The sequence below is a fragment of the Salmo salar genome, chromosome 20, assembly GCF_965601325.2.
Source record: "Salmo salar chromosome 20, fSalSal1, whole genome shotgun sequence".
Taxonomy (NCBI): Eukaryota; Metazoa; Chordata; class Actinopteri; order Salmoniformes; family Salmonidae; genus Salmo; species Salmo salar.
In genome coordinates, this window is record NC_138310.1 from 28,349,673 (window position 1) to 28,374,637 (window position 24,965).

Genomic DNA, 24,965 nt, shown 5'->3' on the forward strand with positions numbered 1-24,965 from the left:
TTGAATGAATATGCTATTGTCCGGTTGGAATATTATCGCAATTTTACATTAAAAATACCATAAAGATTGATTTTAAACAGCATTTGACATGCTTCTAAGTACTGTAATGGAACATTATGACTTTGTCTCTCGTTCCGCACTCGCGCGTACTGCCTTTGGATAAGTGATCTGTACGCATGAACAAAACTGAGGTATTTGTACATAAATATGGATTATTTCGAACAAAAACAACATTTCTTGTGGAAGTAGCAGTCCTGGGAGTGCATTCTGACGAAGATCAGCAAAGGTAAGAGCATATTTCTAATACTAATTCTGAGTTCAGGTTGCCCCGAACTTGGCGGGTGTCTGTATAGCTTTCTGTGATGGCGAGCTATGTACTCAGAATATTGAAAAATGTGCTTTCTCCGTAAAGCTATTTTAACCTGTTAGGGCTAGGGGGCAGTATTGACACGGCTGGATAAAAAAACATACCCGATTTAATCTGGTTACTACTCCTGCCCAGTAACTAGAATATGCATATAATTATTGGCTTTGGGTAGAAAACACTCCAAAGTTTCTAAAACTGTTTGAATGGTGTCTGTGAGTATAACAGAACTCAAATGGCAGGTCAAAACCTGAGAAGATTCTGTACAGGAAGTACCCTGTCTGACCATTTCTTGGACTTCTTTGCCATCTCTATCCATTACAAAGGATCTCTGCTGTTACGTGACACTTCCTACGGCTGCCATAGGCTCTCAGAAGGTGGCAAAAAGCTGAATCGTGGCTTTGCAGGCTCTGGCTGAAAAAAAGTAGCGCGTTTGGGTAGTGGCTGGTTACAGTACTGTGAGACTCTGGCGCGTGCCCGCGTCGACCGAATGCTTTGTTTTCTTTCCTCTGTTTATCTAAACGGAGATTCCCGGTCGGAATATTATCGCTTTTTTACGAGAAAAATGGCATAAAAATGGAATTTAAACAGCGGTTGACATGCTTCGAAGTACGGTAATGGAATATTTAGACATTTTTTGTCACGAATTGCGCCATGCTCGTAACCCTGATTTACCATTTCGGATAGTGTCTGGAACGCACGAACAAAACGCCGCTATTTGGATATAACGATGGATTATTTTGGACCAAACCAACATTTGTTATTGAAGTAGCAGTCCTGGGAGTGCATTCTGACGAAGACAACAAAGGTAATCAAACTTTTGTAATAGTAAATCTGACTTTGGTCAGGGCTAAACTTGGTGGGTGTCTAAATGGCTAGCCGTGATGGCTGGGCTATCTACTGAGAATACTGCAAAACGTGCTTTCACTGAAAAGCTATTTTAAAATCGGACACCTAGATTGCACAAAGGAGTTCTGTATCTATAATTCTTAAACTAATTGTATTTTTTTTTGTAAACGTTTATCGTGAGTAATTTAGTAAATTGTTAAGAAATTCCCCGGAAGTATGCTAGTTCTGAACGTCACATGCTAATGTAAAAAGCTGGTTTTTGATATAAATATGAACTTGATTGAACAAAACATGCATGTATTGTATAACATAATGTCCTAGGTGTGTCATCTGATGAAGATCAAAGGTTATTGCTGCATTTAGCTGTCTTCTGGGTTTTTGTGACATTATATGCTAGCTTGAAAAATGGGTGTCTGATTATTTCTGGCTGGGTACTCTGCTGACATAATCTAATGCCTTTTTGAAATCGGACAGTGTGGTTAGATTAACGAGAGTCTTGTCTTTAAAATGCTGTAAAATAGTCACGTTTGAAATTGAAGTAATAGCATTTCTAAGGTATTTGAAAATCGCGCCACGGGATTCAACTGGCTGTTGCGTAGGTGGGACGAATTCGTCCCGCCTAGCCCAGAGGGGTTAAAATCTGACACAGCAGTTGCATAAAGGAGTTCTGTATCTATAATTCTTAAAATAATTGTTATGTATTTTGTCAACGTTTATCATGAGTATTTTTGTAAATTCACCGGAACGTTTTGGTGAGAATACATTTTCTGAACATCACGCGCCAATGTAAAATGCTGTTTTTGGATATAAATATGAACTTGTACGAACAAAACATACATGTATTGTGTAACATAATGTCCTAGGAGTGTCATCTGATGAAGATCGTCAAAGGTTAGTGCTTCATTTAGCTGTGTTTTGGGTTTTATTGACACATGTCCTTGCTTGGTAAATGGCTGTGTGGTTATTTTGGTCGATATACTCTCCTAACATAATCTAATGTTTTGCTTTCGCTGTAAAGCCTTTTTGAAATCGGACAATGTGGTTGGATTAAGGAGAAGTCTATCTTTAAACGGTGTAAAATAGTCTGGGAAATTGAAATTATTGGATTTTTGAGGTTTTGTATTTCGCGCCACGCTGTTCCATTGGATATTGGCAAGGCGTTCCGCTAGCGGAACATCTGTTCTCAACAGGTTTGAACATCTTGGAAAATTCCAGAAAATGTCCTGGCTTCAGAAGCTTCTGATAGGCTAATTGACATAATTTGAGTCAATTGGTGGTGTACCTGTGGATGTATATCAAGGCCTACCTTCAGTGCCCCTTTTTAACTCAGTGTCTCTGCTTGACATCATGGGAAAATCAAAATAAATCAGCCAAAACCTCAGAAAGAAAATTGTAGACCTCCATAAGGCTGGTTCATCCTTGAGAACAATTTCCAAATGTCTGAGGGTACCACGTTCATCTGTACAAACAATAGTATTTAAGTATAAACACCATAGGACCACGCAGCCATTATAACGCTCAGGAAGGAAATGCGTTCTGTCTCCTAGAGATGAACGTACGTTGGTGCAAAAAGTGCAAATCAATCCCAGAACAGCAGCAAAGGACCTTGTGAAGATGCTGGAGGGAAACAGGTACAAAAGTATCTATATCCACAGTAAAACGAGTCCTACAGTGGGGGAAAAAGTATATAATCCCCTGCTGATTTTGTACATTTGCCCACTTACAAAGAAATGATCAGTCTAGAATTTTAATGGTGAGAGACAGAATAACAACAAAAAAATCCAGAAAAACACATGTCAAAAATGTTATAAAATGATTTGCATTTTAATGAGGGAAATAAGTATTTGACCCCTCTGCAAAACATGACTTAGTACTTGGTGGCAAAACCCTTGTTGGCAGTCACAGAGGTCAGACGTTTCTTGTAGTTGGCCACCAGGTTTGCCCACATCTCAGGAGGGATTTTGTTCCACTCCTCTTTGCAGATCTTCTCCAAGTCATTAAGGTTTCGAGGCTGACGTTTGGCAACTCGAACCTTCAGCTCCCTCCACAGATTTTCTATGGGATTAAGGTCTAGAGACTGGCTAGGCCACTGCAGGACCTTAATGTGCTTCTTCTTGAGCCACTCCTTTGTTGCCTTGGCCATGTGTTTTGGGTCATTGTCATGCTGGAATACCCATCCATGACCCATTTTCAATGCCCAGGCTGAGGTTCTCACCCAAGATTTGACGGGACATGGCCCCGTCCATCGTCCCTTTGATGCGGTGAAGTTGTCCTGTCCCCTTAGCAGAAAAACACCCCCAAAGCATAATGTTTCCACCTCCATGTTTGACGGTGGAGATGGTGTTCTTGGGGTCATAGGCAGCATTCCTCCTCCTCCAAACACGGCAAGTTGAGTTGATGCCAAAGAGCTCCATTTTGGTCTCATCTGACCACAACACTTTCACCAGTTGTTCTGAGTCATTCAGATGTTCATTGGCAAACTTCAGACGGGCATGTATATGTATTCTTGAGCAGGGGGACCTTGCGGGCGCTGCAGGATTTCAGTCCTTCACGGCGTAGTGTGTTACCAATTGTTTTCTTGGTGACTATGGTCCCAGCTGCCTTGAGATCATTGACAAGATCTTCCCGTGTAGTTCTGGGCTGATTCCTCACCGTTCTCATGATCATTGCAACTCAACGAGGTGAGATCTTGCATGGAGCCCCAGGCCGAGGGATATTGACAGTTTCTTCCATTTGCGAATAATCGCACCAAATGTTGTCACCTCACCAAGCTGCTTGGCGATGGTCTTGTAGCCCATTCCAGCCTTGTGTAGGTCTACAATCTTGTCCCTGACATCCTTGGAGAGCTCTTTGGTCTTGGCCATGTTGGAGAGTTTGGAATCTGATAGATTGATTGCTTCTGTGGACAGGTGTCTTATATACAAGTAACAAGCTGTGGTTAGGAGCACTCCCTTTAAGAGTGTGCTCCTCATCTCAGCTCGTTACCTGTATAAAAGACACCTAGGAGCCAGAAATCTTTCTGATTGAGAGGGGGTCAAATACTTATTTCCCTCATTAAAATGCAAATCAATTTATAACATTTTTGACATGCGTTTCTGGATATTTTTGTTGTTATTCTGTCTCTCACTGTTCAAATGAACCTACCATTAAAATTATAGACCGATCATTTCTTTGTCAGTGGGAAATCGTACAAAATCAGCAGGGGATCAAATACTTTTTCCCCCCACTGTATATCGACATAACCTGTAAGGCAACTCAGCAAGGAAGAAGCCACTGCTCCAAAACCACCATTAAAAAGACAGACTACGGTTTGCAACTGCACATGGGGACAAAGATCAAACTTTTCGTAGAAAAGTCCTCTAGTCTGATGAAACAAAAATAGAACTGTTTGGCCATAATGACCATCGTAATGTTTGGGGGAGGCTTGCAAGCCGAAGAACACCATCCCAAATGTGAAGCACAGGGATGGCAGCATCATGTGGGGGTGCCCTGCTGCAGGAGGGACTGGTGTACTTCACAAAATAGATGGCATCAGGAGGAAGGACAATTATGTGGATACATTGAAGCAACATCTCAAGACACCGGTCAGGAAGTTAAAGCTTGGTCGCAAATGGGTCTTCCAAATGGACAATGGCCCCAAGCATACTTCCAAAGTTGTGGCAAAATGGCTTAAGGGCAACAAAGTCAAGGAATTGGAGTGGCCATCACAAAGCCCTGACCTCAATCCTATAGAACATTTGTGGGCAGAACTGAAAAAGCGTGTGCGAGCAAGGAGGCCTACAAACCTGACTCAGTTACACCAGCTCTGTCAGGAGGAAGGGGCCAGAATTCACCCAATTTATTGTGGGAAGCTTGTGGAAGGCTACCTGAAACATTTGACCCAAGTTAAATAATTTAAAGGCAAAGCTACCAAATACTAATTGAGTGCATGTAAACTTCTGAACCACTGGGAATGTGATGAAAGAAATAAAAGCTGAAATAAATACTCTACTATTATTCTGACATTTCACATTCTTAAAATAAAGTGGTGATCCCAACTGACCTAAGACAGGGAATTTTTACTAGGATTAAATGTCAGGAATTGTGAAAAACTGAGTTTAAATGTATTTGGTTAATTAAGGTGTATGTTTTAACTGCTTGCATCAGTTACTTGATGTGGAATAGAGTTCCATGTAGTCATGGCTCTATGTGGCTCTATGTAGTACTGTGCACCTCCCAGTCTGGACTTGGGGACTGTGAAGAGACCACAATGGCATGTCTTGTGGGGTATGCTACAACACAAACTCAAAAGTTCTGGGACACTGTACAGTCCATGGAGAATAAGAGCACCTCCTCCCAGCTGCCCACTGCACTGAGGATAGGAAACTCTGTCACCACTGATAAATCCACTATAATTGAGAATTTCAATAAGCATTTTTCTACGGCTGGCCATGCTTTCCACCTGGCTACTCCTACCCCGGTCAACAGCACTGCACCCCTTACAGCAACTCGCCCAAGCCTTCCCCATTTCTCCTTCTCCCAAATCCAGTCAGCTGATGTTCTGAAAGAGCTGCAAAATCTGGACCCCTACAAATCAGCCGGGCTAGACAATCTGGACCCTTTCTTTCTAAAATTATCTGCCGAAATTGTCGCAACACCTATTACTAGCCTGTTCAACCTCTCGTGTCATCTGAGATTCCCAAAGATTGGAAAGCAGCTGCGGTCATCCCCCTCTTCAAAGGGGGGGACACTCTTGACCCAAACTGCTACAGACCTGTATCTATCCTACCCTGCCTTTCTAAGGTCTTCGAAAGCCAAGTCAACAAACAGATTACCGACCATTTCGAATCCCGCCGCACCTTGTCCGCTACGCAATCTGGTTTCAGAGCTGGTCAAGGGTGCACCTCAGCCACGCTCAAGGTCCTAAACGATATCTTAACCGCCATCGATACGAAACAATACTGTGCAGCCGTATTCATTGACCTGGCCAAGGCTATCGACTCTGTCAATCATCACATCCTCATCGGCAGACTCAATAGCCTTGGTTTCTCAAATGATTGTCTCGCCTGGTTCACCAACTATTTCTCAGACAGAGTTCAGTGTGTCAAATCGGAGGGCCTGTTGTCCGGACCTCTGGCAGTCTATGGGGGTGCCACAGGGTTAAATTCTTGGGCTGACTCTTCTCTGTATACATCAATGATGTCGCTCTTGCTGCTGGCGAATCTCTTATCCATCTCTACGCAGACGACACCATTCTGTATACTTCTGGCCCTTCTTTGGACACTGTTAACAACCCTCCAGACGAGCTTCAATGCCATACAACTCTCCTTCCGTGGCCTCCAACTGCTCTTAAATACAAGTAAAACTAAATGCATGCTCTTCAACCGATTGCTCCCTGCACCTGCCAGCCCGTCCAGCATCACTACTCTGGACGGTTCTGACTTAGAATATGTGGACAACTACCTAGGTCTCTGGTTAGACTGTAAACTCTCCTTCCAGACTCATATTAAGCATCTCCAATCCAAAGTTAAATCTAGAATTGGCTTCCTATTTCGCAACAAAGCATCCTTCACTCATGCTGCCAAACATACCCTTGTAAAACTGACCATCCTACCGATCCTCGACTCCGGCGATGTCATTTACAAAATAGCCTCCAATACCCTACTCAATAAATTGGATGCAGTCTATCACAGTGCCATCCGTTTTGTCACCAAAGCCCCATATATTAACCACCACTGTGGCCTGTATGCTCTCGTTGGCTGGCCCTCGCTTTATACTCGTCGCCAAACCCACTGGCTCCAGGTCATCTACAAGACCCTGCTAGGTAAAGTCCCCCCTTATCTCAGCTCGCTGGTCACCATAGCAGCACCCACCTGTAAGCACGCGCTCCAGCAGGTATATCTCTCGGGTTACCCCCAAAGCAAATTCCACCTTCAGCCGCCTCTCCTTCCAGTTCTCTGCTGCCAATGACTGGAACAAACTAGAAAAATCTCTGAAACTGGAAACATTTATCTTCCTCACTAGCTTTAAGCACCAGCTGTCAGAGCAGCTCACAGATTACTGCACCTGTACATAGCCCATCTATAATTTAGCCCAAACTACCGCTTTCCCTACTGTATTTATTTATTTATTTTGCTCCTTTGCACCCCATTATTTCTACTTTGCACTTTCTTCCACTGCAAATCTACCATTCTAGTGTTTTACTTGCTATATTGTATTTCCTTCGCCACCATGGCCTTTTTTTGCCTTTACCTCCCTTATTTCACCTCATTTGCTCACATTGTATATAGACTTATTTTTCTACTGTATTATTGTCTGTATGTTTGTGTTGTTGTATGTGTCGAACTGCTTTGCTTTATCTTGGCCAGGTCGCAATTGTAAATGAGAACTTGTTCTCAACTTGCCTACCTGGTTAAATAAAGATGATTTATTTTTTTATATGCATGGGTGTCCGATCTGTGCGCCAGTAGTTCAAACAGATAGCTTGATGCATTCAACATGTCAATACCTCCCATAAATACAAGTAGTGATTTAGTAAATCTCTCCTCCACTTTGAGCCAGGAGAGATTGACATGGGGTCCTAAGCGAGATTTGGTTGGCGGCCCCCCCACCTTGTGGGCAAAACTTGTTATTAATTTCCTACAATGACATTTTGCCAGGGGATAGAAAATGCTGCAGTTTTAAATTTCATGCAATTCTACACATTTTGCCACTGAGCAGAGTTAAGAAAATTGCACATTTAAAACAATTTCCAGCAATTCTACCCCATGCTATGGGGTGGAGAGAAATCTTTTCAGTTTTATAGCAAATTTCCTGCCATTCTACACATTTAGCCATGACCTACGCCATGACCTATGACTCGTTTCAGGAAATTAGGCATCTGTCACACGTCCCTACTTGACAAGAGGCATTTAAAACATAAATGTGGCCAAAAACGCCTTTTGGAACAAGTGAACTTACATTTGCCTTAATAACAAACTAGTAAGGCATCTGTAAATACGCATAATTAAAACAGAGCTTAGTTGGTTTAGACACGGAAAAAGACAAGAACCTCCCCGCTAGCCATGATTAGCTGAGTTAATGGATGGGCTGGACATGCCGAGAGAGGTTTGGATTGGTCTACCATGTAGCATGCTTCTGTCTATAACACACGCTGCTCAGTATGTGTCGATAATCCTTTCTACCGCAGCTTTTTTGAAAGATATCTTAAAGAACTGCAAAAGTGTTGCTACCGCTCTCCACTTTCTGGAGGACGATCGTGCCAGGCTGCATCTCTCAGACTCTGAAAATGAATCAGATGAGGTAATCCCTGATTTAGGTAAAAACACTTTCATTGAACCAGACATTGTAAAATCTTCTGATGACAGTGGTGTGGAAGAAACGGCGATCGACAGTGTTGTCACGGAAGAAGTAGACCGAGTTTTTGAAATCAGTGGAATGCCCGGTGGAAGCAGAGTATGATAGCTAAGGAGACTGAGAAATTCTGCCGTTTGTTTGCAAACATGCGGAGGGAGTTGAAAAGAGAACACAGAAGGCTGTTGTATAAAACACCTGTCTCCAGATTACATCTTCAAATTAAGGGCAACCATGACATCTGTGACAGAGGGAGAAGCGTTCATCCATGTATATGGGTAAGAGTCTAGCTTGCTACATTTTCAGACGTTACGTTTCAAATTTTTTCAGAAAGTCTTTCATTGCAGGTTAAAGCACACTGTTAGCTTGCTAACGTTAGTTGGCTGATCTGTGTAGTAATATAGTTTGTATCGAAGAAAGCCATTTGTATTGCTAGTTATAGCCTAATGTTAGCTAGCTAGCTAATATTGAACCTAGTTGTTTAGCTTTAGCTAACTGCTTTATGCATGGTGGCTAGCTATGAAAATCTGTTCAAATTGCTAGTCGTATAGGTTGGGATTTTTGCCGCGTTAAAAACTGGGAAATATCAGACATCAGTACGTTCAAGACAACTGGGAACTTATAAAAAAAAAGGACTAGCTCTGACTGGGGGAAAAAAATCCTTTTGAACTATTATCCAACTCGGAATCTCAGGCCTCTTTCTAGAGCAGGCCTGGGCAACTCCAGTCCTCGGGGGCCTGATTGGTGTCACACTTTTGCCCCAGCCCCAGCTAACACACCTGACTCCAATAATCAACTAATGATGAGCTTCAGTTAAATTCAAATAGTTTACATTAGGGATGGGGGAAAAGTGAGACACCAAATCAGGCCCCTGAGGACTGAATTGTCCAGGCCTGTTCTAGAGCCTCGACTTTCCGACCTGAAGATCACCTCGCATTTTTCCAAGTTCCCATTAGGTTCATTGTTTAGCGAGCTACAAGTCTAAACAAAAAGACTCTGCTTTGCCAGATGATTGCACGACCCATCAAGTTATCCGGGTGTGTCTGGGGGTGACTACGGTCATCTATTGTATTTCATGAACATGTGTACATGTCTAGACAATAGTGACACATCCACTTAGCAAGATGTTGCTGTGGCGTGGTTATAGCATTTCACATGACACATCAATTTAGACAAGTGTGCCTGAGTAAGAATCATCCAATTATAAAGTATGTATACAATTTTTATCTGAACACTTTCTATTTTTGAAATAGCTACTATGCAAATACACAGAACCATTTCACTGTACCTTTTACACCTTCTGTATGCTCTCTGTGTGACAAATAAAACTTTGATTTTATAATTTGATAGTGTGTGTTTAACACAGACGGTAATGTGAAGAACATGACCTGCACCAAAGTCAGATTAGAATATAGGTTGACTAGACTATTTTTCCTCCTATTTTCAGCACTTTTAGTCAAGAAATCGTTGGTTGTTTACTATGCTACCTTACTCTGTTTAGCACATGGCCTCACATGTAAATCCTTAAAGAAATGGGTGGGGCTCAGGCTTAAGATGGTGTGAACGATGCCAAATGGGTGTAGACAAAAAGCTCTCCAGTAGGTGTACCAAAACATTCAAGTGCAATACTCTCAAAGGTGGGGTTACCAATTAAACTTTCAAAGCAGAATAACTTTCCCATTGTTCCTCAACTGTAGTGTATGATACCCAATTTTCTAGCTCAGTCTCTCTACTTCTATCAATTCGAAATTTTACTACATGGGACCGAATCGAGCCGGTCGGTCACATATGATATCTGATTAAGAGTGAGGGTCAGGGCACCTAGACCCGTGCCCTGCTTGCCTGGTTGGTATTCACCCATGATAAATACAAATAGCTGACGTGACTAAGTTAACCTAAAAATTGTTAGCGGTCATGGATAATTGGGTGAATGTCCAGAAAAGTCAGTGACTAACAGAAAAACTTAGAAATTGCACCTTGTGTATTCTACAGGACATTTTCCAACAAAAGTATAAAGGAGTATCTGGCAGCTTCATTAAATAGTACTCGCAAAACACCAGCCTCAACAGTGAAGAGGTGACTCCGGGATGCTGGCCTTCTAGGCAAAGTTCCTCTGTCCAGTGTGTGTTCTTTTGCCCATCTAAATCTTTTATTCTTTTCTGAGATATGGCTTTTTCTTTGCGACTCTGCCTACAAGGCCAGCATCCCGGAATCGCCTCTTCACTGATGATATTGAGACTGGTGTTTTGCGAGTACTATTTAACGAAGGTGCCAGTTGAGGACTTGAGAAACAGACGCCTCACAAACTAGACACTAATATACTTGTCCTCTTGCTCAGTTGTGCACCGGGGCCTCCCACTCTTTCTATTCTGGTTAGAGCCAGGAGTTCACAACATTGTACGAGATCTTCCGTTTCTTGGCAATTTCACGCATGGAATAGCCTTCATTTCTCAGAACAAGAATAGACTGACGAGTTTCAGAAGAAAGTTTTGTTTCTGGCCATTTTGAGCCTGTAGACGAACCCACAAATGCCGATGCTCCAGATATCCAACTAGTCTAAAGCAGGCCAGTTTTATTGCTTCGTTAATCAGGACAGTGTTCAGCTGTGCTAACATAATTGCAGAAGGGTTTTCTAATGATCAATTAGTCTTTTAAAATGATAAACTTGGATTTAGCTAACACAATGTGCCATTGGAACAAAGAAGTGACGGTTGCTGATAATGGGCCTCTGTACGCCTACGTAAATATTCCATTTAAAAAATAAATACATTTAAAAAAATCAATTTCCAGCTACAATACTCATTTACAATGTCTACACTGTATTTCTGGTCAATTTTATGTTATTTTAATGGACAAAAAACAAGGACATTTCTAAGTCACCCCAAACTTTTGAATGGTAGTGTGTGTGTGTGTGTACACACTTTTTTTTTTCTTCTTGTGTATTTTGTGCTTTGCCTCAGGAATGCTTTGTTGACTATGACATTTCTTGTTTACCCAACCATGGGACAGACTGCTTGTTCCCACACTCGGGACTCTGACTTTTGGCCTCCCATCCTATTCTAACCACCGAGAGGTGGTTTGTATTCATGTTACCTGATGATCTACAATATGATCTTGTTGCTATCTTAAGCACATTCAAATGTTATAAATCAACACTGCGGAGCTCTCCCTGTCCTCTGCCGCGCCTTGATTGTATTACTGCTGATATCTGGAAATGTGCATGTACACTCGAGGTCGGCCAATTAATCGGAATGGCCGATTAATTAGGGCCGATTTCAAGTTCTCATAACAATCAGAAATCGGTATTTTTGGACGGCGATTTTATTTATTTTAATTTATTTTTTACATCTTTATTTAACTAGGCAAATCAGTTAAGAACACATTCTTATTTTCAATGACGGCCTAGGAACAGTGGGTTTACTGCCTTGTTCAGGGGCAGAACGACAGATTTTTACCTTGTCAGCTCGGGGAGTCAATCTTGCAACCTTACGGTTAACTAGTCCAACGCTCTAACCACCTGCTTTACATTGCACTCCACGAGGAGCCTGCCTGTTACGCGAATGCAGTAAGAAGCCAAGGTAAGTTGCTAGCTAGCATTGAACTTATCTTATAAAAAACAATCAATCATAATCACTAGTTAACTACACATGGTTGATGATATTACTAGTTATCTAGCCTGTCCTGTGTTGCATATAATCGCTTAGGTACACGTTGCTCCAACCATAAACATCAATGCCTTTCTTAAAATCAATACATAAATATATATTTTTAAACCTGCATATTTAGTTAATATTGCCTGCTAACATGATTTTCTTTTAACTAGGGAAAATGTGTCACTTCTCTTGCAACAGAGTCAGGGTATATGCAGCAGTTTGGGCCGCCTGGCTCGTTGCGAACTGTGAAGACCATTTCTTCCTAACAAAGACAGCCGTCTTCGCCAAACGGGGGATGATTTAACAAAAGCGCATTTGCGAAAAAAGCACAATCGTTGCACGAATGTACCCAACCATAAACATCAATGCCTTTCTTAAAATCAATACACAGAAGTATATATTTTTAAACCTGCATATTTAGCTAAAAGAAATCCAGGTTAGCAGGCAATATTAACCAGGTGAAATTGTGTCACTTCTCTTGCGTTCATTGCACGCATATTCAGGGTATATGCAACAGTTTGGGCCGCCTGGCTCGTTGCGAACTAATTTGCCAGAATTTTACGTAATTATGACATAACATTGAAGGTTGTGCAATGTAACAAGAATATTTAGACTTACGGATGCCACCCGTTAGATAAAATACGGAACGGTTCCACTACATGTGGCCAGTCTTTAAGCATTGTTTCAGGCTTTTACTCTGAAAAATGAGGGAGAAACACCACTTTCAATGAGAGGAGAGGACAGTGGAAATTTCCAGACATGAGTCCTGCGCGTGACCGGGGCCGTGCCTTTCTGTTGACTAAGCTATTGTCCGGTTGAAATATGATCGATTATTTATGACAAAAACAACCTGAGGATTGATTATAAACATCGTTTGACATGTTTCTACGAACTGTTATGGTACTTCTTTGATTTGTCGTCTGTCTGTTGTGACCCTGCTTTGTTCCAATGGATTACTGAACAAAACGCACCAACAAAACGGAGGTTTTCGAATATAAAGAGGGACTTTATCGAACAAAACAAACATTTGTGTAACATGGAGTCTTGGGAGTGCAATCATAAGAAGATCAAAAGGTAAGTGATACATTTATCGCTATTTCTGACTTTTGTTACGCCTCTTGGCTGCTAACTGTTTGTAATGATTTGTCTGCTGGGCGCTGTTCTCAGATAATCGCATGGTTTGCTTTCGCCGTGAAGTCTTCTTGAATTCTGACACCGTGGTTGGATTAACAAGAAGTTAATCTTTAAACTGGTGTATAACATTTATATATTTTATGTATGTTTATTATGAGAATTTCTGTTTTGTTGAGTTTCACGCTCTGCAATTTCACCGGATGTTGTTTGAGAGTGGATTACAGAACAAAATGCGCTAACAAAACGGAGGTTTTTGGATATAAAGAGGGACTTTATCGAACAAAACTAACATTTATTGGGTAACTGGGAGTTTTGTGAGTGTAACCATATGAAATTCAAAGGTAAGTGATTAATTGTATCACTATTTCTGACTTTTGTTACTCGTCTACTTGGCTGGTTACTGTTTGTAATGATTTGTCTGCTGGGCGCTGTTCTCAGATAATCGCATGGTTTGCTTTCGCCGTGAAGTCTTCTTGAATTCTGACACCGTGGTTGGATTAACAATTAGTTCATCTTTAAACCGATGTATAACACTTGTATGTTTCATGAATTTTTATAATGAGTATTTCTGTTTTTGAATTTGGCGCTCTGCCATTTCACTGGATGTTGGCCAGGTGGGACGGTAGTGTCTCACACCCCCTAGAGAACCCTGGTTCAGATGATTCAGCCACCAATGCTACTTATAGGACACATCACCACACTCTATAGTCCTCTGTAAACTGGTCATCGCTGTGTACCTGTCGCAAGACCCACTGGTTGATGCTTATTTATAAAACCCTCTTAGGCCTCACTCACCCCTATCTGAGATATCTACTGCAGCCCTCATCCTCCACATACAACACCTGTTCTGCCAGTCACATTCTGTTAAAGGTTCCCAAAGCACACACATCCCTGGGTCACTCCTCTTTTCAGTTCGCTGCAGCTAGCAACAAAACACTCAAACTGGACAGTTTTATCTCAATCTCTTCATTCAAAGACTTAGTCATGGACACTCTTACTGACAGTTGTGGCTGCTTTGTATGATGTATTGTTGGCTCTACATTATTGCCCTTTGTGCCGTTGTCTGTGCACAATAATGATGTTTGTACCATTGTCTCATCCTTTATTTTATACCAGCCCCCGCAGGAGGCCTTGCGCCTTTTGATAGGCCGTCAGAAACTAAGAATTCGTTCTTAACTGACTTGCCTAGTTAAATAAATGGACAGACTTCTCCCCATCTTAGCTACTGATATCTCAACATGTTTTGACCATGACAGTTTACAATCCAGGGTTACTCCAAGCAGTTTTTTTGGCTGTGTGACAGAGGGAGAGCGAAAGTAACCAAACCAAGAAGTTAGACAAACTTGTTGCTGCGATAGTTTATCATCTCAACTGGTAGTGCCAGTCTTGACTGCATCAAATCGATGTAAAGCTAGCTAGCTACACTAACCAGCTAAGTTAGTTAGTTAGCCAGCTAGCAAGGATAATTGAGACTATTTTGCTGAGCTCCCAGCATCCTTAACTACAACAACTCCATTCATATTAAACAGCCTACCTGTTGGTTGATCAATGTAGCCTTCTCCTAACTTAGCCAACAATTCCGTAATTGTAATTCTATTTTGCATTGATTATAAATCTACCACGTCACACATGGTAGTGCAGCATTGATTGACCGACAATAAGAAGCGTGTAACCTAGTGTAGGCTTTTTTTGTGTAATTCTTTTATGGGGCGCACTGATAGAAATGGTCATAAAATGTATTTTATTACAATTTCTAATGTCATGGTGTATCCTTGTATGTAGCAACACCACAGATGTTAATTTAATTTTAGACAACGCATATTAAAATATACTTTTTCTCCCTCAAAAATGAATATTCTGGGCCTCCCGAGTGGCACAGTGGTCTAAGGCACTGCATCACAGTGCTATCTGTGCCACTAGAGAATCTGGGTTCGATTCCAGGCTCTGTTGCAGCCGGCCACGACCGGGAGACCCATGGGGGAGGCGCACAATTGTCCCAGCGTCATCCGGGTTTGGGGAGGTTTTGGCCGGGAGGGATGTCCTTGTCCCATCTTGCACTAGTGACTCCTGTGGCGGGCCAGGCGCAATGCACGCTGACACGGTCGCCAGGTGTACGATGTTTCCTCCAACACATTGGTGCGGCTGGCTTCCAGGTTAAGTGGGCATCGTGTCAAGAAGCAGTGCGACTTAGTTGGGTTGTGTTTCGGAGGACGCACGGCTCTCAACCCTCGCCTCTCAAGAGTCGGTACGGGAGTTGCAGCAATGAGACAAGACTAACCACCAATTGGATACCACGAAATTGGGGAGAAAAATAGGTTTGAGATTACTTGCAAGAGTATTTTACTAACATCCGTTTGGATATTTGAATATTCTAATAACCGTGTACATCCCTAAATGTAAAGAGCTTAACACTTATCTATAAGCTGGCCCTGCAGGCCTCCTGTCCTGTGTCAGTGCCGCACAAAGTGCATTATAGCACAACCAGTGAAGAGAATGACGAGACAGAAAGAGAGCGCGAGACAGCATGTGAAGTAATCAGTGATAACAGGAAAATTCAGTCCATTCCCACTTTCCTTGAGGGCACAGAAGGTTAGAGGTCTCCTCTCCACCAAACAGTCAAAGCGGTGTGCTGGGGAGTGGGGACTGCTGCCTTTTCTTAAACCAAGGCACTTTGTTATGCTCTGACATAAGGCTGGGAAGCAGTTACAGAAAAGAGAGGAAGAGTGGAAAAAAGAGCGAGAGCTCGTAATTGCACGAAGAGAGACAGAATGCCTCTTATTTCCCTTTCAGCTGAAGACAATCTAACACTATACATGGTTATGTTCATGCATCCCAATTTGGCCTACTACAGCATGGCCATTCCATTCTGTCTACAACTATTAGTGCCAAAACTGGTTTGTCAGTGAGAAGGCTGCCACACTATAATACTGCCCCGCCCTGACAATGCACCACAAGGATCACTGCAAAACAATACACACAAGGAAATAGACAGTGTCATTCAGGGGGAAAGGTTAGTTCACTGATCAATCTGAAATCATCCTGAGTAAAAGGGAAATTGTACACAGAAAGAGCCAGGAAAATGATGAGGAAGGGCTGTATCCTGTCTGATCCCATTCCCCCCACCCACCGACAGATCAGGTCAGCATCTCCTCTGCTTTAAAGCCCCATCGTGTATCTCCCTCCCCCTGTCCCTGTGAAAGCCACTAATAATTTTAAAAAGGATGGAGGGGCTAATCCGTGTACATGAAGAATGGGCAGGTGGTCAACCAATGCAAAGATTAACAATGTCAATCCAAATTGAATTGACTTTAAATATTTTTTTTTACCATCCACTCACTACAGAGTGGTTACTAGGGAACCAGACAGATGCTGATGTTATCAAGCACTGAAATTCATAGCTCACTGCAGGGAGCTCAATGACCAGGAAATCCCCAAAACACACGGTTTCCACTACTTACCACAGCCACAAAGTCAAAATTGGCTATATTTTAACAAGTCCTGTAACAAATTTGCTTTTTGGTTTTAGGATTAGACATAATATTAGTAGTGTGGTTAAGGTTAGTTTTAAAAACTGATTTTAATAAGATAAATTGTAGAAATAAGCAGGGTTTATGACTTTGTGGCTGTGGTAACTAGTGACAAACAACACACTATGTGGAGAAGGGGAGGGGTAAAGCCAGCCAAGGAAAGAGAATTAGGAAATCTACTAAACTATATGGAATTGTTTTAAGTAATACCAAGGATTATGTAGCTATTGGATTTTTAATATCCCTTGAATTATAAAATTGTAAAAAATAAAAAAGCTATTAGCCCATACAAACACATTGAATAACAGATTCCCTGCATGGAACAGATCGTTCTCTTCCCCCCCCCCAAAAAAAATCTGAGATATAAAAGATCAGGAACCCTTTTTTTTTTTACATTTCATTATCTGCCTTATTTTAGGCACTAAACTATCTCCATATATACACTTCCATACTTTTTTGAAACTAGTACCATGGACCTTCAGACAAGTCTTGAGGCTTGTGGGCGTCCTATAGCAGGGTTTCCCAAACTCAGTCCTGGAGCCCCCCCTGGGTATATGTTTTGTTTTTTGCCCTAGCACTACACAGCTGATTCAAATAACCAACTCATCATCAAGCTTTTATTTGAATCAGCCATTTACATTTACGTTTTTTAGCAGACGCTCTTATCCAGAGCGACTTACAAATTGGTGCATTCACCTTATGATATCCAGCCATGTAGTGCTAGGGCAAAAACCAAAACATGCACCCGGGGGGGCCAGGACAGAGTTTGAGATACCCTGTCCCAGAGCACAACGAAGAATACCATCGTGTTCATGAGAGTCTCAGCTTCCCACAGATATTAGTGTGTAGCCCCAACCGTTCGGACGCTACAGACTAGAGGTCGACCGATTAACCGGAATGGCCGATTACAAGTTCTCATAACAATTGGAAATCGGTATTTTTGGACACCGATTTGCCGATTTCTTTTTACACCTTTATTTAACTAGGCAAGTCAGTTAAGAACACATTCTTATTTTCAATAACGGCCTAGGAACGTCATTGAAACGACAGAGTTTTATCTTGTCAGCTCGGGAATTCAATCTTGCAACCTTACGGTTAATAACTAGTCCAACGCTCTAACCACCTGCTTTACATTGCACTCCACGAGGAGCCTGCCTGTTACGCGAATGCAGTAAGAAGCCAAGGTAAGTTGCTAGCTAGCATTAAACTTATCTTATAAAAAACAATCAATCATAATCACTAGTTAAACTAGTAATATCGTCAACCATGTGTAGTTATCTAGCCTGTCCTGCGTTGCATATAATCGATGCGGTGCGCATTCGCGAAAAAGGACTGTCGTTGCTCCAACGTGTACCTAACCATAAACATCAATGTCTTTCTTAAAATCAATACACAAGTATATATTTTTAAACCTGCATATTTAGTTAATATTGCCTGCTAACATGAATTTCTTTTAACTAGGGAAAATGTGTCACCTCTCACAACAGAGTCAGGGTATATGCAGCAGTTTGGGCCGCCTGGCTCGTTGTGAACTGTGAAGACTATTTCTTCCTAACAAAGACAGCCGACTTTGCCAAACGGGGGAGGATTTAACAAAAGCGCATTTGCGAAAAAAGGACAATCGTTGCACGACTGTACCTAACCATAAACATCAATGCCTTTCTTAAAATCAATACACAAGTATATATTTTTAAACCTGCATATTTAGTTAATATTGCCTGCTAACATGAATTTCTTTTAACTAGGGAAAATGTGTCACCTCTCACAACAGAGTCAGGGTATATGCAGCAGTTTGGGCCGCCTGGCTCGTTGTGAACTGTGAAGACTATTTCTTCCTAACAAAGACAGCCGACTTTGCCAAACGGGGGAGGATTTAACAAAAGCGCATTTGCGAAAAAAGGACAATCGTTGCACGACTGTACCTAACCATAAACATCAATGCCTTTCTTAAAATCAATACACGGAAGTATATATTTTTAAACCTGCATATTTAGCTAAAAGAAATCCAGGTTAGCAGGCAATATTAACCAGGTGAAATTGTGTCACTTCTCTTGCGTTCATTGCACGCAGAGTCCGGGTATATGCAACAGTTTGGGCCGCCTGGCTCGTTGCGAACTAATTTGCCAGAATTTTACGTAATTATGACATAACATTGAAGGTTGTGCAATGTAACAGGAATATTTAGACTTAGGGATGCCACCCGTTAGATAAAATAGGGAACGGTTCCGCATTTCACTGAAAGAATAAATGTTTTGTTTTCAAGATGATAGTTTCCGGATTCGACCATATTAATGACCTAAGATTCGTATTTCTGTGTGTTTATTATAATTCAGTCTATGATTTGATATTTGATAGAGCAGTCTGACTGAGCGGTGGTAGGCACCAGCAGGCTCGTAACCATTCATTCAAACAGCAATTTCATGCGTTTTGCCAGCAGCTCTGTTTATGACTTCAAGCCCATCAACTCCCGAGATTAGGCTGGTGTAACCCATGTGAAATGCCTAGCTAGTTAGCGTGGTGCGCGCTAATAGCGTTTCAAACGTCACTCCCTCTGAGACTTGGAGTAGTTGTTCCCCTTGCACTGCATGGGTAACGCTGCTTCGAGGGTGGCTGTTCTCGATGTGTTCCTGGTTCGAGCCCAGGTAGGAGCGAGGAGAGGGACGGAAGCTATACTGTTACACTGGCAATACTAAAGTGCCCATAAGAACATCCAATAGTCAAAGGTATATGAAATTCAAATCGTAGAGAGAGAAATAGTCCTATAATTCCTGTAATAACTACAACCTAAAACTTCTTACCTGGGAATATTGAAGACACATGTTAAAAGGAACCACCAGCTTTCATATGTTCTCATGTTCTGAGCAAGGAACTTAAACATTAGCTTTCTTACATGGCACATGCACTTTTTCTTTCTTCTCCAACACTTTGTTTTTGCATTATTTAAACCAAAATGAACATGTTTCATTATTTATTTGAGGCTAAATTGATTTTATTGATGTATTATGTTAAGTTAAAATAAGTGTTCATTCAGTATTGTTTTAATTGTCATTATTACAATAAAAAAATATCGTCCGATTAATCGGTATCTGCAGGTTTTTTGGTCTTCCAATAATCGGTATCGGCGTTGAAAAATCATAAATCGGTCGACCTGTAGCTACAGACAGAAGAGGCTGTACCAACTTCAGACGAGTCTTGTGAGCATCCTAGAGCAAAACAGAACACCATCGTGTTCGTGAGAGTCATTTTTCATTGCAGTGGTCATACTATTTTTATAGGCCAAACTGCTCGGTCGCTACACAAATGTTTTTGTGAGGAGACCGATTTTCAGGATGTCGCATGGTCTGACAAACACCGCTCCAGCTCTGCCACCACAGATGCAGAAGGGCGATATCGGCTATTGAGACGCAGCTCATGCAAAAAACAGATCTCTAGTTTAATGAATGTCATCAGGCTCTGGTAGCATCAGCTTGAATTTACATGCCGATCAAAGCTCTAATCAAATCTAGACACATTTATATGCTTTATGACACTTTTGGTTTGGGAGGGAAATACCGATGGACATTTGTAAAATATTCAACCCTAGTCGGTGTGTGCACATGAAGTAGCCCTACATAACTTGGCACAGATTAACCACATGCCCATCAACACAAACGACCACTCTGGAGTGGAGCCCCCCCCACCCCACAGTGTCTGGCATTATGTTGTCCCAAGGCTTTTCTCTCTGTACTGTCGCCTCAATGCTCTCGATGCACTGGCAGACTTTGCCTTTTGTCACTCAGAACGCATAGAGAGACGCCACCTAAATCCTCTTCCCGTAACCAAATCCACAGTGTACCATTGTAATCAAATTCCAGCTACATTCCACTGCTTTTCTCAACAATGAGATAAGGTGCTGTTTTTTCACCATTCTCTGTTCCTCGGTGACCATGTGGTCTGTGCTCTGCTCTTTGTAAAATACCACAAGGGCACAATGTCAGCAGCACAGTTCAATGGAATGTTATATTGTTTTACAAACTTGGGACTATGCGCTCAAGGGCCAAAAAGACTGAATCCTGGGAAATACAGACAAAGCCAGTGCAACAAGACTATCCACTGGAACTGATCCACTTATTTCCCCATCTATAGTGCATTCGGAAAGTATTCAGACCCCTCAACCTTTTCCACATTTTGTTACGTTACAGCCTTATTCTAAAATGGATTAAGTTGTTTTCTCCCCTCGTCAATCTACACACAATACCCCATAATGACAAAGCAAAAAACTTTTTTTTTTCAAATGTCCTAAAAACACTGAAATATCACATTTACCTAAGTATTCAGATCCTTTACTCGGTACTTTGAAGCACCTTTGGCAGCGATTACAGCATCGAGTCTTCTAGGGTATGACGCTACAAGCTTGGCACACCTGTATTTGGGGAGTTTCTCCCATTCAACCTGTTTTCACTTTGTCATTATTTGGGGAATGTATGTAGATTGCTGAGGATTTTTTTGTTATTTAATACATTTTAGAATAAGGCTGTAACGTAACAAAATGTGGGAAAAGTAAAAAAGTCTGAATACTCTCCTAAGGCACCGTAACCATCTATGCTCGGACGAACGAGACATTTAAACTATGTTAAAACGGCACATTAAATGTGAAATGAGGATGAGGTACAGCAGCATTCACTATTTCACCTTGTTCTGGAAGGTCAGGATCTGGTACAGAACCTTACCAGGGACTAGCCTAAACTACAAGAATAAAATGTCAACTGTTTCAAAAGGAGAACATTTGTCTATGCGTGTACTTATCCAATTTAATTCCAAGACTTGAGAAAGCCCACTCCACAAACCCTATGAAGCTACTTAAATCAAGACAGCCTTTAGGCAGAGAACCTAGGCCACACAGCACAGAAGTTTAAGGTGAGAGGTTCTGTTGTTCTACATCCACCAAGACAAAATCCACTAAATGAAAGAAGTCAAATCAAAAAGTGTGGGCGATAGTTGTGATGAAACAACCAGTTTTGACCAGATGGATCCACTGCCACAGAAATCATGCTGAATGGTGTGCTCATCAGATCAGTGCATTCTCCTGGCCACTTCCCAAATGAGTCACGTCTACAGACAGACAACACACATCACATGACATCTTGGTCTCAAACCTCAACTAGGCCTGTGCAGTCCTATGCATGTCTCAAACCCTGGTTCTGACATGGTCAGTCAGGTCCTCCTCCCACGCTGAGCCGTCATCCAGCCAGCCATGGCCCATTTCACCAGATGTGAGCCATGGGAGGAAAAAGAATAACGGGAAGAAATCACGATGGTTTGTAACTGCTGGAACTTCAGAGCAGGTTTGGGAGCACACACACAGAACTGGGCAAAGGAAATGCAGCTGGCCAAAATTCCATTACAGTTGGCTTCCCAAAAATGAGGAGCGGTGGATACTGTTGGCAAGACATGAACACCTTTCCATGATGGGTCATGTTTACAGCACCAAAGGTACTTGTGCCTACTAGCCCTAATCAAACAGAGACTAATGCTGTTGGGTGTGATAATACCAGCAAGAACTGGGTGTGATGCAAAAACTCAGAGCACATGTGCAGCTTTGAGTGATGGTTTCTTGATACCTCCACAGGGCAGAAAATAATTGGTTGAATAAACATTGCTGATGTGTAGGCCTACTCCAAATCGTTATGAAAATCCTATTTAAAGTTGTAAAATGTTATTTCTTTATAGAGGAGTTGTCTCAGAAGACGTAAGCCCTTCACCATGGTGATGTGGCCTCGGATAGCACCACCTTGCACAGACAGGACCCGACACAAACTCAAGAATGTGAGATGTGAACCGAGGTATGCAATCTGAGTTACCATCAGGCAGAAATGCTACCTGAAAATGTGCATGTTCTTGTTGTGTTCTCCCAAATTTCCTAAGGACCTTCATCTTGGAATCCATTTATACAAACGCGGCTGGAGGGGGGGGTTCGAGGATTCATTCGCCAACCCCCACTCCCTCACGCTGCATCCTCTGTAGCCTAACACTTCGGTGCATCTCACGCTTAATTTCCCTCTGTATTCTGACCCACTTCCTCTCCCAGCCAAGCCATGGGAGGTGAGGGGTAACTTCGGAGTTAACAGTGGTGCGGTCTGAGTGGCCAGCCAACCTGCCAGCCAGAGGTTGATGTGTCCTGACATCCAGACCAAACATGAACGTGGTGTTAACATGTGCCCCTCAGGTCAGACTGACAGCTAACCAGTCCTGCACCCACAATGACTCACTCATTCTCCAATGGAAGGGAACTCCCAAGCTGCTTACGCAAACACACTTCTTTGCAAATAGTTCTGGAGGGCGATCGAGGCTTATAATAGGCAAATCCTTCTGGTCTGAAAACCAAAATCCCTCAAGTAAAATCAATGTTATCATAGATCAAAATGCGATTTTTGAAACGGCCTGAAAAGTCTAAGGCTGATCAAAGCTATGGCTGTTCAATCCCAGTAACAGATATAAGTAGGTTGGCATTATACAGGGCCATTCACGGTGACCCTTCACCTCAGTTAGTGAGAAAAGCCATAGCTTAATTTTTATGGGCGATGTCAGATACAAAGAGGGACGCATAACGTCTTTATGGTCAGACTAAAATATTTGTATACAATTAATTTTAACCAATCGATCCTCGAAACATAGCTGTGCCAGTAGTAGCGCAGCTGTGCTGTGGTGACAATGTGCTTTTGTCTGGGAATTTGAGTGATTCCTACACTAATTACAAATGAGGTTATATCTGTGGACAAAAAACGATTTTGATTATGCAAAAAAAGGTTGCAAACCTGCACTCATCAGCAACACTCAGCTTACATTGTAAAGCTGAAAGATGAAGTTCAGCTGTCTGAATCAATACTTTCCAGTTAACTAGCTAACGTTACTTCCCTAATATTAAATAATTTTGTTCAGTTTGAGGCTAAATTACATCACCCCATCCTCGTTTTAACTGGAACCACAAGTTAGTTCGGTTCATCACAAACGATTACATTGTCGTGGAATAATACCCTACCACAATTGGCTGCTGGACTGGCCATTCATTCCACATGGTGGATAGCTAGTCAGCTAATGGCTATAAGTACTAGAGGCAAAAAATGTATCTAGTTAGCTACCTAATTTAGCTAGGTAACTAACTCATTGGCGTTGAAAACTTGGCAATCCCAATTAGCTGTAGCTTTCCTCACTGAATTCAAGCAAGTGGTGCCTCGCTAACTAAAGCAAAGACGGCACAGATTAATACAATAACCAGGTCGGAACTGTGTGTACAACATTATTAAAGATAAAGCAAAAAGACTTACCTTCCAGATCAAAGTACAAATATCCCTGACTGCTGAATTATCTAAAAAAGGACTGTGGACGTTTACCCAATTGAATCCACCGCTAATGCCGCTGACAACTCGCTTGTGCAGTCTTTCCCTCTGTCACTGCTGCACCGGACGCAACGCCCTCTCCTAGCCCCATTCCCCGCCTCAGGCATGGCTTGGCCAGGCATGTTTGTAAAAGATGAGCAGCAGCCAAGGCCACCAATCACAATCACCGTTAGAGCTGGTTCAGGGAGCAAGACACATGCCTCCAATATGTAATTGTTAATGTGATAGTGTGTTATAATGAATAACATAAAAAGGAAACCCAATTGTTTTTTTCTACCTAATAACACATCTACTGTATGTTGATACAATGTGATAAATATGAACGCCTTGAAAATCTGAAACTTGAAGAGCAATAAGCATTGACATAATCCCCCTCTCTTTCTTTTAATGACAGATGTGTACAACTTGAAGGCATGGGAGTGGTTGGCGCACTGTCCCTTATAAAAAGTAATGTCCCAGGGCCAGTAGAAGTAGGCTGAAAATCTATTCTGACTGTACCTATACAAATGTCACCCAGACATAGTAAAAGGGCAAGAGGGCAGTGTACTGTAGTGTGTTGCTATAACCGCCTCTAAAGCTGTTGACAAATGTTGTTTAGAGATATTTTAGCTAATAGATTAAATAGAACATGATTTGAGAACAAAATCTACCTCAAGAATTTGTTATTCTGCTTGCCACAAGATGGCATCATTTTACAAATCCACATAAATAGCGTCTGTATCCGTCCTAT

At 41.9% G+C, this 24,965-nt stretch overlaps 1 protein-coding gene across 3 annotated transcripts in view; it reads right to left on the bottom strand.

Moving 5' to 3' along the window:
• LOC106580313 (coronin, actin binding protein, 1Ca) overlaps positions 1 to 24,338 on the bottom strand; it is a 73,283-nt gene extending 48,945 nt beyond the window's left edge. The window contains exon 1 of one of the 3 annotated variants that reach the window (XM_014161188.2): positions 24,164 to 24,338. The gene's annotated coding sequence lies outside the window, so the exon portion shown is untranslated. The remainder of the gene's footprint in view (positions 1 to 24,163) is intronic. The other 2 variants (XM_045703168.2, XM_082966324.1) reach the window with 2 other exon arrangements.
• Positions 24,339 to 24,965: the final 627 nt, after the last annotated feature.